Raw genomic sequence first — 15,091 nt, 5'->3', positions numbered from 1 at the left:
GAAATTGTACAGGCCATTGTAATCCTTAACCACTCTTCACCCAACCATGAAGAGCCTTACTAGATGAATCCTTAACATTGACCCATGACTGTTGTTTCTGAGTTTCCCTGAACTTCAGCCTATACCTCTCTTGTGTAAACCTAAGCCTTCAGATATGGGTTTCCTTCAAGGGACATACTTTACCTTGCCAACTACATCTATCATCATCACTAGATTCAGTGGCTCTTTGAGGCCTCATCGCATCTTGCACTGACTCCTCACTAGAGCGTTCTTCTCTAAGACCTGGGTTGATTTATTATCCTCCATGGCCAAAGATGCTGCTGTTGTTGCCCTTTTCTGCTCAGCAATCAGGGCTGCTTTTTTTCTCTTCAGTAGCCAAGACCAACTGTTTTTCTCTATGGCACGGGCAGCTAGTTGTAATTTGAAGGCTGACTCTGCCTGGCTGTACTTCAGCACAGATGGGAATAAACTGTGGGAGGACACAATGATTCCTGCCCTAGACAATGCAGATGATGCTGATCTTTGGTGAAAACATTCTCCGGGCACCGAGCTTCTACAACGTCCTCCTCATTTCCCTCTTCAACCTCATTCCCATTCTCCTCTGAGATGCCATGTAGTGAACACACTTGCTCCTAGGCTTGGAGGGCAATGTGATAATGATCATATGTGAAATATTTGTTCAGCATCAGTCCCCTTTGCCTGCACAATTTCCTTAGCCCTACCATGTTAGAATGCTCCACTTTAGCCAGATCCACCTCCATGCTCCCAAAAACTTAAAGTGCAAAAATGAAGCACATGAATGTATTCGCAAAACATAAAAATTACCCAATTAAAACCAAAAAACAATTAAAAATCCTGAAAGTAAATTTTTGCTACTACTTTAAAAAGGGATGTTTAATTTCAACTTAAATCATTGTTTGATATGGCAAAATATTAGTACTGGATCCCACTGCTGAACACCAATGCAATAAACTAAATTTCTTATGGTGGTGGGCGACAACTGACCTTAAGGAATAATAACAATCATAATCAGGATGAACCCACTAAGTCCCCCACATTAACCTGAGCCTACCCCTCTGGTAGCAAAGGCACAGAGCTGACAGGCTTAACTTGGGTCAAACAAAAGGAGAGATTGAAGAGCAAGTTTACCGAGGTCCAGCGTACATGCCCCAACAAGGCTGTGTACAACAAGAGTACGAAGTTCCTCTGTGATTCAGAATAATGATAGAGAGATGCTGTAGAGTAGAGTGAGTCAATTAAGACCACTGTTGTGTATGCAAAGAAAGGGGAATTCACCTTGTCGGAACTAGGGCTCTCACACACCCAGCAAGCTGGGTGTCATGCTTCATCATATGATCCTGCCCCTCGTCAGGTCGGCGCTGCAATACCTGATGGGCACCCAGACCGGGGTTCTTTATCGGGGATCTTTTGTTCCTGCCGGTGGGTGCGGTGGGGGTGAGGGGCCTAGTGTGTGTAGATGTGAGGGGATGTAAATCTAAAATAGGTCAGTTAATCCTAGCAAACAATTTATTAAGAAGGTAAACTGCCTAATTTAAAAGAGCAAGAGGGGCAAAGGACTAGTGACAATGTATATAGTAGTACGTGCCCTGCTCTCGAGTGAGCGGCCTGTTTTGAGCCATAAGTGTCAATTAGATCAGGGCACTTCAGGATCAAAGTAACGCTATCTACACTGAAAGGGTAAGTGAATTCTACATACCACGTTCTCTGGTTGATAACCTATACTGTCGTCAAGTAACTACTTGTAACAGTAGCTGGCGGTTCAAAAGGACACCGATTGGGTCCGGCGTAAAAATGCTTCTCTCGTACGACCTACCCTACTGCCGGCATCTAATGTGGGTTATTTCCATTGGTTTCACTTTATATAAAAACAAAGGTACTGTAGCACATAGTCACTTTACGTGTTAATACTTAGACCATGTCTGAACTGGGGTGGCAGAGTGGGCTAAAGAACGGTGATGGATCAAACCCAGATCAGTTGACTGGGGGTGAGTGCTTGCATTGTCAACGCTACGTCCATCATTTCCTTTGGTTTTTCTTTGCTGTAGAATGCAGCACGCATTGAAAGAGGAAAAAATGAGGAGAGATGAAAAAAAATCTCCTTGTTTCGCTTGGTTACGTTTTCTCGTAAATATGGAAATGCATCAGCGGACATGTCCCGCCCCTAACACCCAAAGTGCTGCCTGAACAGGGGCGATATTTACAAGCACAGGTTGTCACGCAGGGGGACTTTACATGTGCTTGTAAATATTTCCTTTAGCAGGCTGCGCCACTGGTGCGTCACGCAGCGTGATGCACCGGCAGCGCATGGGGCTTGTAAATCTGCCCCTTGGAATCTAGAGATTTAAATGCTAAGTAGGGAATTTAGGATTTTGTGTTTTTGTGTTCTGTATTTGAGCATTCATGGCAAAACATGATTTTTTCTTTATTGTTTATATGGACACATCTGTAAAAAAAACTTTTGAATTTAATTTTGATCTAGAACTCGGTTATTGGGGGTCCCAGTTTCTATTTCGAAATTTACTCTGCTAAATATTGATCTTAATGTTGGGGTCTCTTGCCAATAGATCAATGAGAAATTATGGAGCCATACTACTTGAGGTAAACATCAGGGTGCATAAAATATTCGGGATCGACTTCCAAATAGTGTATCAACCAACACGTGCGCTTCGATCCGCAGGGGGCGGTCTCCTTAGGATCCCTAGAGTCAAGAAAGCCCGTATGGGAGGCGGGTCCTTCAGATGCTTGGCGGCCAATAACTGGAACAAACTACCAGTGGACCTGCGCTTGGAGCCGGAGGAAGCCAGGTTCCGAGCGAGACTGAAAACATTCCTCTACACAAAATAATGGTCGGCTCTGTCTTTGTGATCCCTGCCTGCTGCCTCTTCCTCTTTCAGCGCGTGGACACGCCGGTGTGCGTAACGCAGCGCTCTACAAATGTCCCAATAATAATAATAATAATAATAATAAATAGCAATCATGGTCTGGCTGCCACATGCAACCCTCAGAGCAGTTAGAGAGACCCCATTGACTGTGACTTCCTGGAAGAGATATCTATCACCCTCAGCGATCAACAGCTTACCTTCTGGGCCCACCTCTCACCCTCTCCTCTTAATTACCCCCTTACTAGGGCTACATTAGTCACCTCTGTGGAGCACCAACCTGTGGGGTCTTCTCCAGAAATAGACAGTCCCCCTTTTTGTGCCCTGATTGAAGGCAGTCATAACACCGGGGTGGGTGAAAGGGGTACTCTGATCTTCCGCCCATATAAGCCTCTCCGCTGGTGCTCTGAAGAGGTCTGGGAATACTTCTCTCAAAACTCTTTTGGGGCCCTTTGGGAACTTTTCTGTATTATCCTGGCTTTCCTCTTCTCTATACAGAGGGGAACCTGAACCATCCTTCCTTCTTTGACACTCTGACACCCAGCCAAAGGTCAGTTTCTTTCCCAAGTTCTCTGGGCACATTAAGCTTAGTGTCTATTAGGTGCTGGTGCAACTTTATAAAGTAATTACTCAAGATGTGCTTCTTCATAAAGAAATTGTACAGGCCGTTGTAATCCTTAACCACTCTTCACCCAACCATGAAGAGCCTTACTAGATGAATCCTTAACATTGACCCATGACTGTTGTTTCTGAGTTTCCCTGAACTTCAGCCTATACCTCTCTTGTGTAAACCTAAGCCTTCAGATATGGGTTTCCTTCAAGGGACATACTTTACCTTGCCAAATACATCTATCATCATCACTAGATTCAGTGGCTCTTTGAGGCCTCATCGCATCTTGCACTGACTCCTCACTAGAGCGTTCTTCTCTAAGACCTGGGTTGATTTATTATCCTCCATGGCCAAAGATGCTGCTGTTGTTGCCCTTTTCTGCTCAGCAATCAGGGCTGCTTTTTTTCTCTTCAGTAGCCAAGACCAACTGTTTTTCTCTATGGCACGGGCAGCTAGTTGTAATTTGAAGGCTGACTCTGCCTGGCTGTACTTCAGCACAGATGGGAATAAACTGTGGGAGGACACAATGATTCCTGCCCTAGACAATGCAGATGATGCTGATCTTTGGTGAAAACATTCTCCGGGCACCGAGCTTCTACAACGTCCTCCTCATTTCCCTCTTCAACCTCATTCCCATTCTCCTCTGAGATGCCATGTAGTGAACACACTTGCTCCTAGGCTTGGAGGGCAATGTGATAATGATCATATGTGAAATATTTGTTCAGCATCAGTCCCCTTTGCCTGCACAATTTCCTTAGCCCTACCATGTTAGAATGCTCCACTTTAGCCAGATCCACCTCCATGCTCCCAAAAACGTAAAGTGCAAAAATGAAGCACATGAATGTATTCGCAAAACATAAAAATTACCCAATTAAAACCAAAAAACAATTAAAAATCCTGAAAGTAAATTTTTGCTACTACTTTAAAAAGGGATGTTTAATTTCAACTTAAATCATTGTTTGATATGGCAAAATATTAGTACTGGATCCCACTGCTGAACACCAATGCAATAAACTAAATTTCTTATGGTGGTGGGCGACAACTGACCTTAAGGAATAATAACAATCATAATCAGGATGAACCCACTAAGTCCCCCACATTAACCTGAGCCTACCCCTCTGGTAGCAAAGGCACAGAGCTGACAGGCTTAACTTGGGTCAAACAAAAGGAGAGATTGAAGAGCAAGTTTACCGAGGTCCAGCGTACATGCCCCAACAAGGCTGTGTACAACAAGAGTACGAAGTTCCTCTGTGATTCAGAATAATGATAGAGAGATGCTGTAGAGTAGAGTGAGTCAATTAAGACCACTGTTGTGTATGCAAAGAAAGGGGAATTCACCTTGTCGGAACTAGGGCTCTCACACACCCAGCAAGCTGGGTGTCATGCTTCATCATATGATCCTGCCCCTCGTCAGGTCGGCGCTGCAATACCTGATGGGCACCCAGACCGGGGTTCTTTATCGGGGATCTTTTGTTCCTGCCGGTGGGTGCGGTGGGGGTGAGGGGCCTAGTGTGTGTAGATGTGAGGGGATGTAAATCTAAAATAGGTCAGTTAATCCTAGCAAACAATTTATTAAGAAGGTAAACTGCCTAATTTAAAAGAGCAAGAGGGGCAAAGGACTAGTGACAATGTATATAGTAGTACGTGCCCTGCTCTCGAGTGAGCGGCCTGTTTTGAGCCATAAGTGTCAATTAGATCAGGGCACTTCAGGATCAAAGTAACGCTATCTACACTGAAAGGGTAAGTGAATTCTACATACCACGTTCTCTGGTTGATAACCTATACTGTCGTCAAGTAACTACTTGTAACAGTAGCTGGCGGTTCAAAAGGACACCGATTGGGTCCGGCGTAAAAATGCTTCTCTCGTACGACCTACCCTACTGCCGGCATCTAATGTGGGTTATTTCCATTGGTTTCACTTTATATAAAAACAAAGGTACTGTAGCACATAGTCACTTTACGTGTTAATACTTAGACCATGTCTGAACTGGGGTGGCAGAGTGGGCTAAAGAACGGTGATGGATCAAACCCAGATCAGTTGACTGGGGGTGAGTGCTTGCATTGTCAACGCTCCGTCCATCATTTCCTTTGGTTTTTCTTTGCTGTAGAATGCAGCACGCATTGAAAGAGGAAAAAACGAGGAGAGATGAAAAAAAATCTCCTTGTTTCGCTTGGTTACGTTTTCTCGTAAATATGGAAATGCATCAGCAGACATGTCCCGCCCCTAACACCCAAAGTGCTGCCTGAACAGGGGCGATATTTACAAGCACAGGTTGTCACGCAGGGGGACTTTACATGTGCTTGTAAATATTTCCTTTAGCAGGCTGCGCCACTGGTGCGTCACGCAGCGTGATGCACCGGCAGCGCATGGGGCTTGTAAATCTGCCCCTTGGAATCTAGAGATTTAAATGCTAAGTAGGGAATTTAGGATTTTGGGTTTTTGTGTTCTGTATTTGAGCATTCATGGCAAAACATGATTTTTTCTTTATTGTTTATATGGACACATCTGTAAAAAAAACTTTTGAATTTAATTTTGATCTAGAACTCGGTTATTGGGGGTCCCAGTTTCTATTTCGAAATTTACTCTGCTAAATATTGGGCTTAATGTTGGGGTCTCTTGCCAATAGATCAATGAGAAATTATGGAGCCATACTACTTGAGGTAAACATCAGCGTGCATAAAATATTCGGGATCGACTTCCAAACAGCAATCATGGTCTGTCTGCCACATGCAACCCTCAGAGCAGTTAGAGAGACCACATTGACTGTGACTTCCTGGAAGAGATATCTATCACCCTCAGGGATCAACAGCTTACCTTCTGGGCCCACCTCTCACCTAATGATACTAGGGCATCCTCTTACCCTCTCCTCTTAATTACCCCCTTACTAGGGCTACATTAGTCACCTCTGTGGAGCACCAACCTGTGGGGTCTTCTCCAGAAATAGACAGTCCCCCTTTTTGTGCCCTGATTGAAGGCAGTCATAACACCGGGGTGGGTGAAAGGGGCACTCTGGTCTTCCGCCCATCTAAGCCTCTCCGCTGGTGCTCTGAAGAGGTCTGGGAATACTTCTCTCAAAACTCTTTTGGGGCCCTTTGGGAACTTTTCTGGATTATCCTGGCTTTCCTCTTCTCTATACAGAGGGGAACCTGAACCATCCTTCCTTCTTTGACACTCTGACACCCAGCCAAAGGTCAGTTTCTTTCCCAAGTTCTCTGGGCACATTAAGCTTAGTATCTATTAGGTGCTGGTGCAACTTTATAAAGTAATTACTCAAGATGTGCTTCTTCATAGAGAAATTGTACAGGCCATTGAAATCCTTAACCACTCTTCACCCAACCATGAAGAGCCTTACTAGATGAATCCTTAACATTGACCCATGACTGTTGTTTCTGAGTTTCCCTGAACTTCAGCCTATACCTCTCTTGCGTAAACCTAAGCCTTCAGATATGGGTTTCCTTCAAGGGACATACTTTACCTTGCCAACTACATCTATCATCATCACTAGATTCAGTGGCTCTTTGAGGCCTCATCGCATCTTGCACTGACTCCTCACTAGAGCGTTCTTCTCTAAGACCTGGGTTGATTTATTATCCTCCATGGCCAAAGATGCTGCTGTTGTTGCCCTTTTCTGCTCAGCAATCAGGGCTGCTTTTTTTCTCTTCAGTAGCCAAGGCCAACTGTTTTTCTCTAGGGCAAGGGCAGCTAGTTGTAATTTAGAGACTGACTCTGCCTGCCTGTACTTCAGCACAGATGGGAATAAACTGTGGGAGGACACAATGATTCCTGCCCTAGACAATGCAGATGATGCTGATCTTTGGTGAAAACATTCTCCGGGCAACAAGCTTCTACAACGTCCTCCTCATTTCCCTCTTCAACCTCATTCCCATTCTCCTCTGAGATGCCATGTAGTGAACACACTTGCTCCTAGGCTTGGAGGGCAATGTGATGATCATATGTGAAATATTTGTTCAGCATCAGTCCCCTTTGCCTGCACATTTTCCTTAGCCCTACCATGTTACAATGCTCCACTTTAGCCAGATCCACCTCTATGCTCCCAAAAACTTAAAGTGCAAAAATGAAGAACATGAATGTATTCGCAAAACATAAAAATGACCCAATTAAAACCAAAAAACAATTAAAAATCCTGAAAGTAAATTTTTTCTCCTACTTTAAAAAGGGATGTTTAATTTCAACTTAAATCATTGTTTGATATGGCAAAATATTAGTACTGGATCCCACTGCTGAACACCAATGCAATAAACTAAATTTCTTATGGTGGTGGGCGACAACTGACCTTAAGGAATAATAACAATCATAATCAGGATGAACCCACTAAGTCCCCCACATTAACCTGAGCCTACCCCTCTGGTAGCAAAGGCACAGAGCTGACAGGCTTAACTTGGGTCAAACAAAAGGAGAGATTGAAGAGCAAGTTTACCGAGGTCCAGCGTACATGCCCCAACAAGGCTGTGTACAACAAGAGTACGAAGTTCCTCTGTGATTCAGAATAATGATAGAGAGATGCTGTAGAGTAGAGTGAGTCAATTAAGACCACTGTTGTGTATGCAAAGAAAGGGGAATTCACCTTGTCGGAACTAGGGCTCTCACACACCCAGCAAGCTAGGTGTCATGCTTCATCATATGATCCTGCCCCTCGTCAGGTCGGCGCTGCAATACCTGATGGGCACCCAGACCGGGGTTCTTTATCGGGGATCTTTTGTTCCTGCCGTTGGGTGTGGTGGGGGTGAGGGGCCTAGTGTGTGTAGATGTGAGGGGATGTGAATCTAAAATAGGTCAGTTAATCCTAGCAAAAAATTTATTAAGAAGGTAAACTGCCTAATTTAAAAGAGCAAGAGGGGCAAAGGACTAGTGACAATGTATATAGTTGTACGTGCCCTGCTCTCGAGTGAGCGGCCTGTTTTGAGCCATAAGTGTCAATTAGATCAGGGCACTTCAGGAACAAAGTAACGCTATCTACACTGAAAGGGTAAGTGAATTCTACATACCACGTTCTCTGGTTGATAACCTATACTGTCGTCAAGTAACTACTTGTAACAGTAGCTGGTGGTTCAAAAGGACACCGATTGGGTCCGGCGTAAAAATGCTTCTCGCGTACGACCTACCCTACTGCCGGCATCTAATGTGGGTTATTTCCATTGGTTTCACTTTATATAAAAACAAAGGTACTGTAGCACATAGTCACTTTACGTGTTAATACTTAGACCATGTCTGAACTGGGGTGGCAGAGTGGGCTAAAGAACGGTGATGGATCAAACCCAGATCAGTTGACTGGGGGTGAGTGCTTGCATTGTCAACGCTCCGTCCATCATTTCCTTTGGTTTTTCTTTGCTGTAGAATGCAGCACGCATTGAAAGAGGAAAAAACGAGGAGAGATGAAAAAAAATCTCCTTGTTTCGCTTGGCTACGTTTTCTCGTAAATATGGAAATGCATCAGCGGACATGTCCCGCCCCTAACACGCAAAGTGCTGCCAGAACAGGGGCGATATTTACAAGCACAGGTTGTCACGCAGGGGGACTTTACATGTGCTTGTAAATATTTCCTTTAGCAGGCTGCGCCACTGGTGCGTCACGCAGCGTGATGCACCGGCAGCACATGGGGCTTGTAAATCTGCCCCTTGGAATCTAGAGATTTAAATGCTAAGTAGGGAATTTAGGATTTTGTGTTTTTGTGTTCTGTATTTGAGCATTCATGGCAAAACATGATTTTTTCTTTATTGTTTATATGGACACATCTGTAAAAAAAACTTTTGAATTTAATTTTGATCTAGAACTCGGTTATTGGGGGTCCCAGTTTCTATTTCGAAATTTACTCTGCTAAATATTGGGCTTAATGTTGGGGTCTCTTGCCAATAGATCAATGAGAAATTATGGAGCCATACTACTTGAGGTAAACATCAGGGTGCATAAAATATTCGGGATCGACTTCCAAATAGCAATCATGGTCTGGCTGCCACATGCAACCCTCAGAGCAGTTAGATAGACCCCATTGACTGTGACTTCCTGGAAGAGATATCTATCACCCTCAGGGATCAACAGCTTACCTTCTGGGCCCACCTCTCACCTAATGATACTAGGGCATCCTCTTACCCTCTCCTCTTAATTACCCCCTTACTAGGGCTACATTAGTCACCTCTGTGGAGCACCAACCTGTGGGGTCTTCTCCAGAAATAGACAGTCCCCCTTTTTGTGCCCTGATTGAAGGCAGTCATAACACCGGGGTGGGTGAAAGGGGTACTCTGGTCTTCCGCCCGTCTAAGCCTCTCCGCTGGTGCTCTGAAGAGGTCTGGGAATACTTCTCTCAAAACTCTTTTGGGGCCCTTTGGGAACTTTTCTGTATTATCCTGGCTTTCCTCTTCTCTATACAGAGGGGAACCTGAACCATCCTTCCTTCTTTGACACTCTGACACCCAGCCAAAGGTCAGTTTCTTTCCCAAGTTCTCTGGGCACATTAAGCTTAGTGTCTATTAGGTGCTGGTGCAACTTTATAAAGTAATTACTCAAGATGTGCTTCTTCATAAAGAAATTGTACAGGCCATTGTAATCCTTAACCACTCTTCACCCAACCATGAAGAGCCTTACTAGATGAATCCTTAACATTGACCCATGACTGTTGTTTCTGAGTTTCCCTGAACTTCAGCCTATACCTCTCTTGTGTAAACCTAAGCCTTCAGATATGGGTTTCCTTCAAGGGACATACTTTACCTTGCCAACTACATCTATCATCATCACTAGATTCAGTGGCTCTTTGAGGCCTCATCGCATCTTGCACTGACTCCTCACTAGAGCGTTCTTCTCTAAGACCTGGGTTGATTTATTATCCTCCATGGCCAAAGATGCTGCTGTTGTTGCCCTTTTCTGCTCAGCAATCAGGGCTGCTTTTTTTCTCTTCAGTAGCCAAGGCCAACTGTTTTTCTCTATGGCAAGGGCAGCTAGTTGTAATTTGAAGGCTGACTCTGCCTGCCTGTACTTCAGCACAGATGGGAATAAACTGTGGGAGGACACAATGATTCCTGCCCTAGACAATGCAGATGATGCTGATCTTTGGTGAAAACATTCTCCGGGCACCGAGCTTCTACAACGTCCTCCTCATTTCCCTCTTCAACCTCATTCCCATTCTCCTCTGAGATGCCATGTAGTGAACACACTTGCTCCTAGGCTTGGAGGGCAATGTGATAATGATCATATGTGAAATATTTGTTCAGCATCAGTCCCCTTTGCCTGCACAATTTCCTTAGCCCTACCATGTTAGAATGCTCCACTTTAGCCAGATCCACCTCCATGCTCCCAAAAACTTAAAGTGCAAAAATGAAGAACATGAATGTATTCGCAAAACATAAAAATGACCCAATTAAAACCAAAAAACAATTAAAAATCCTGAAAGTAAATTTTTGCTACTACTTTAAAAAGGGATGTTTAATTTCAACTTAAATCATTGTTTGATATGGCAAAATATTAGTACTGGATCCCACTGCTGAACACCAATGCAATAAACTAAATTTCTTATGGTGGTGGGCGACAACTGACCTTAAGGAATAATAACAATCATAATCAGGATGAACCCACTAAGTCCCCCACATTAACCTGAGCCTACCCCTCTGGTAGCAAAGGCACAGAGCTGACAGGCTTAACTTGGGTCAAACAAAAGGAGAGATTGAAGAGCAAGTTTACCGAGGTCCAGCGTACATGCCCCAACAAGGCTGTGTACAACAAGAGTACGAAGTTCCTCTGTGATTCAGAATAATGATAGAGAGATGCTGTAGAGTAGAGTGAGTCAATTAAGACCACTGTTGTGTATGCAAAGAAAGGGGAATTCACCTTGTCGGAACTAGGGCTCTCACACACCCAGCAAGCTGGGTGTCATGCTTCATCATATGATCCTGCCCCTCGTCAGGTCGGCGCTGCAATACCTGATGGGCACCCAGACCGGGGTTCTTTATCGGGGATCTTTTGTTCCTGCCGGTGGGTGCGGTGGGGGTGAGGGGCCTAGTGTGTGTAGATGTGAGGGGATGTGAATCTAAAATAGGTCAGTTAATCCTAGCAAACAATTTATTAAGAAGGTAAACTGCCTAATTTAAAAGAGCAAGAGGGGCAAAGGACTAGTGACAATGTATATAGTTGTACGTGCCCTGCTCTCGAGTGAGCGGCCTGTTTTGAGCCATAAGTGTCAATTAGATCAGGGCACTTCAGGATCAAAGTAACGCTATCTACACTGAAAGGGTAAGTGAATTCTACATACCACGTTCTCTGGTTGATAACCTATACTGTCGTCAAGTAACTACTTGTAACAGTAGCTGGCGGTTCAAAAGGACACGATTGGGTCCGGCGTAAAAATGCTTCTCGCGTACGACCTACCCTACTGCCGGCATCTAATGTGGGTTATTTCCATTGGTTTCACTTTATATAATAAAAAAAGGTACTGTAGCACATAGTCACTTTATGTGTTAATACTTAGACCATGTCTGAACTGGGGTGGCAGAGTGGGCTAAAGAACGGTGATGGATTAAACCCAGATCAGTTGACTGGGGGTGAGTGCTTGCATTGTCAACGCTCCGTCCATCATTTCCTTTGGTTTTTCTTTGCTGTAGAATGCAGCACGCATTGAAAGAGGAAAAAACGAGGAGAGATGAAAAAAATTCTCCTTGTTTCGCTTGGCTACGTTTTCTCGTAAATATGGAAATGCATCAGCGGACATGTCCCGCCCCTAACACGCAAAGTGCTGCCTGAACAGGGGCGATATTTACAAGCACAGGTTGTCACGCGGGGGGACTTTACATGTGCTTGTAAATATTTCCTTTAGCAGGCTGCGCCACTGGTGCGTCACGCAACGTGATGCACCAGCAGCGCATGGGGCTTGTAAATCTGCCCCTTGGAATCTAGATATTTAAATGCTAAGTAGGGAATTTAGGATTTTGTGTTTTTGTGTTCTGTATTTGAGCATTCATGGCAAAACATGATTTTTTCTTTATTGTTTATATGGACACATCTGTAAAAAAAACTTTTGAATTTAATTTTGATCTAGAACTCGGTTATTGGGGGTCCCAGTTTCTATTTCGAAATTTACTCTGCTAAATATTGGGCTTAATGTTGGGGTCTCTTGCCAATAGATCAATGAGAAATTATGGAGCCATACTACTTGAGGTAAACATCAGCGTGCATAAAATATTCGGGATCGACGTCCAAACAGCAATCATGGTCTGTCTGCCACATGCAACCCTCAGAGCAGTTAGAGAGACCCCATTGACTGTGACTTCCTGGAAGAGATATCTATCACCCTCAGGGATCAACAGCTTACCTTCTGGGCCCACCTCTCACCTAATGATACTAGGGCATCCTCTTACCCTCTCCTCTTAATTACCCCCTTACTAGGGCTACATTAGTCACCTCTGTGGAGCACCAACCTGTGGGGTCTTCTCCAGAAATAGACAGTCCCCCTTTTTGTGCCCTGATTGAAGGCAGTCATAACACCGGGGTGGGTGAAAGGGGCACTCTGGTCTTCCGCCCATCTAAGCCTCTCCGCTGGTGCTCTGAAGAGGTCTGGGAATACTTCTCTCAAAACTCTTTTGGGGCCCTTTGGGAACTTTTCTGGATTATCCTGGCTTTCCTCTTCTCTATACAGAGGGGAACCTGAACCATCCTTCCTTCTTTGACACCCTGACACCCAGCCAAAGGTCAGTTTCTTTCCCAAGTTCTCTGGGCACATTAAGCTTAGTATCTATTAGGTGCTGGTGCAACTTTATAAAGTAATTACTCAAGATGTGCTTCTTCATAGAGAAATTGTACAGGCCATTGAAATCCTTAACCACTCTTCACCCAACCATGAAGAGCCTTACTAGATGAATCCTTAACATTGACCCATGACTGTTGTTTCTGAGTTTCCCTGAACTTCAGCCTATACCTCTCTTGCGTAAACCTAAGCCTTCAGATATGGGTTTCCTTCAAGGGACATACTTTACCTTGCCAACTACATCTATCATCATCACTAGATTCAGTGGCTCTTTGAGGCCTCATCGCATCTTGCACTGACTCCTCACTAGAGCGTTCTTCTCTAAGACCTGGGTTGATTTATTATCCTCCATGGCCAAAGATGCTGCTGTTGTTGCCCTTTTCTGCTCAGCAATCAGGGCTGCTTTTTTTCTCTTCAGTAGCCAAGGCCAACTGTTTTTCTCTAGGGCAAGGGCAGCTAGTTGTAATTTAGAGACTGACTCTGCCTGCCTGTACTTCAGCACAGATGGGAATAAACTGTGGGAGGACACAATGATTCCTGCCCTAGACAATGCAGATGATGCTGATCTTTGGTGAAAACATTCTCCGGGCAACAAGCTTCTACAACGTCCTCCTCATTTCCCTCTTCAACCTCATTCCCATTCTCCTCTGAGATGCCATGTAGTGAACACACTTGCTCCTAGGCTTGGAGGGCAATGTGATGATCATATATGAAATATTTGTTCAGCATCAGTCCCCTTTGCCTGCACATTTTCCTTAGCCCTACCATGTTACAATGCTCCACTTTAGCCAGATCCACCTCTATGCTCCCAAAAACTTAAAGTGCAAAAATGAAGAACATGAATGTATTCGCAAAACATAAAAATGACCCAATTAAAACCAAAAAACAATTAAAAATCCTGAAAGTAAATTTTTTCTCCTACTTTAAAAAGGGATGTTTAATTTCAACTTAAATCATTGTTTGATATGGCAAAATATTAGTACTGGATCCCACTGCTGAACACCAATGCAATAAACTAAATTTCTTATGGTGGTGGGCGACAACTGACCTTAAGGAATAATAACAATCATAATCAGGATGAACCCACTAAGTCCCCCACATTAACCTGAGCCTACCCCTCTGGTAGCAAAGGCACAGAGCTGACAGGCTTAACTTGGGTCAAACAAAAGGAGAGATTGAAGAGCAAGTTTACCGAGGTCCAGCGTACATGCCCCAACAAGGCTGTGTACAACAAGAGTACGAAGTTCCTCTGTGATTCAGAATAATGATAGAGAGATGCTGTAGAGTAGAGTGAGTCAATTAAGACCACTGTTGTGTATGCAAAGAAAGGGGAATTCACCTTGTCGGAACTAGGGCTCTCACACACCCAGCAAGCTAGGTGTCATGCTTCATCATATGATCCTGCCCCTCGTCAGGTCGGCGCTGCAATACCTGATGGGCACCCAGACCGGGGTTCTTTATCGGGGATCTTTTGTTCCTGCCGTTGGGTGTGGTGGGGGTGAGGGGCCTAGTGTGTGTAGATGTGAGGGGATGTGAATCTAAAATAGGTCAGTTAATCCTAGCAAAAAATGTATTAAGAAGGTAAACTGCCTAATTTAAAAGAGCAAGAGGGGCAAAGGACTAGTGACAATGTATATAGTTGTACGTGCCCTGCTCTCGAGTGAGCGGCCTGTTTTGAGCCATAAGTGTCAATTAGATCAGGGCACTTCAGGATCAAAGTAACGCTATCTACACTGAAAGGGTAAGTGAATTCTACATACCACGTTCTCTGGTTGATAACCTATACTGTCGTCAAGTAACTACTTGTAACAGTAGCTGGTGGTTCAAAAGGACAC

Source organism: Lissotriton helveticus, chromosome 6 (assembly GCF_964261635.1).
Source record: "Lissotriton helveticus chromosome 6, aLisHel1.1, whole genome shotgun sequence".
Taxonomy (NCBI): domain Eukaryota; kingdom Metazoa; phylum Chordata; class Amphibia; order Caudata; family Salamandridae; genus Lissotriton; species Lissotriton helveticus.
Note: the sequence above shows the minus strand (reverse complement) of the source record.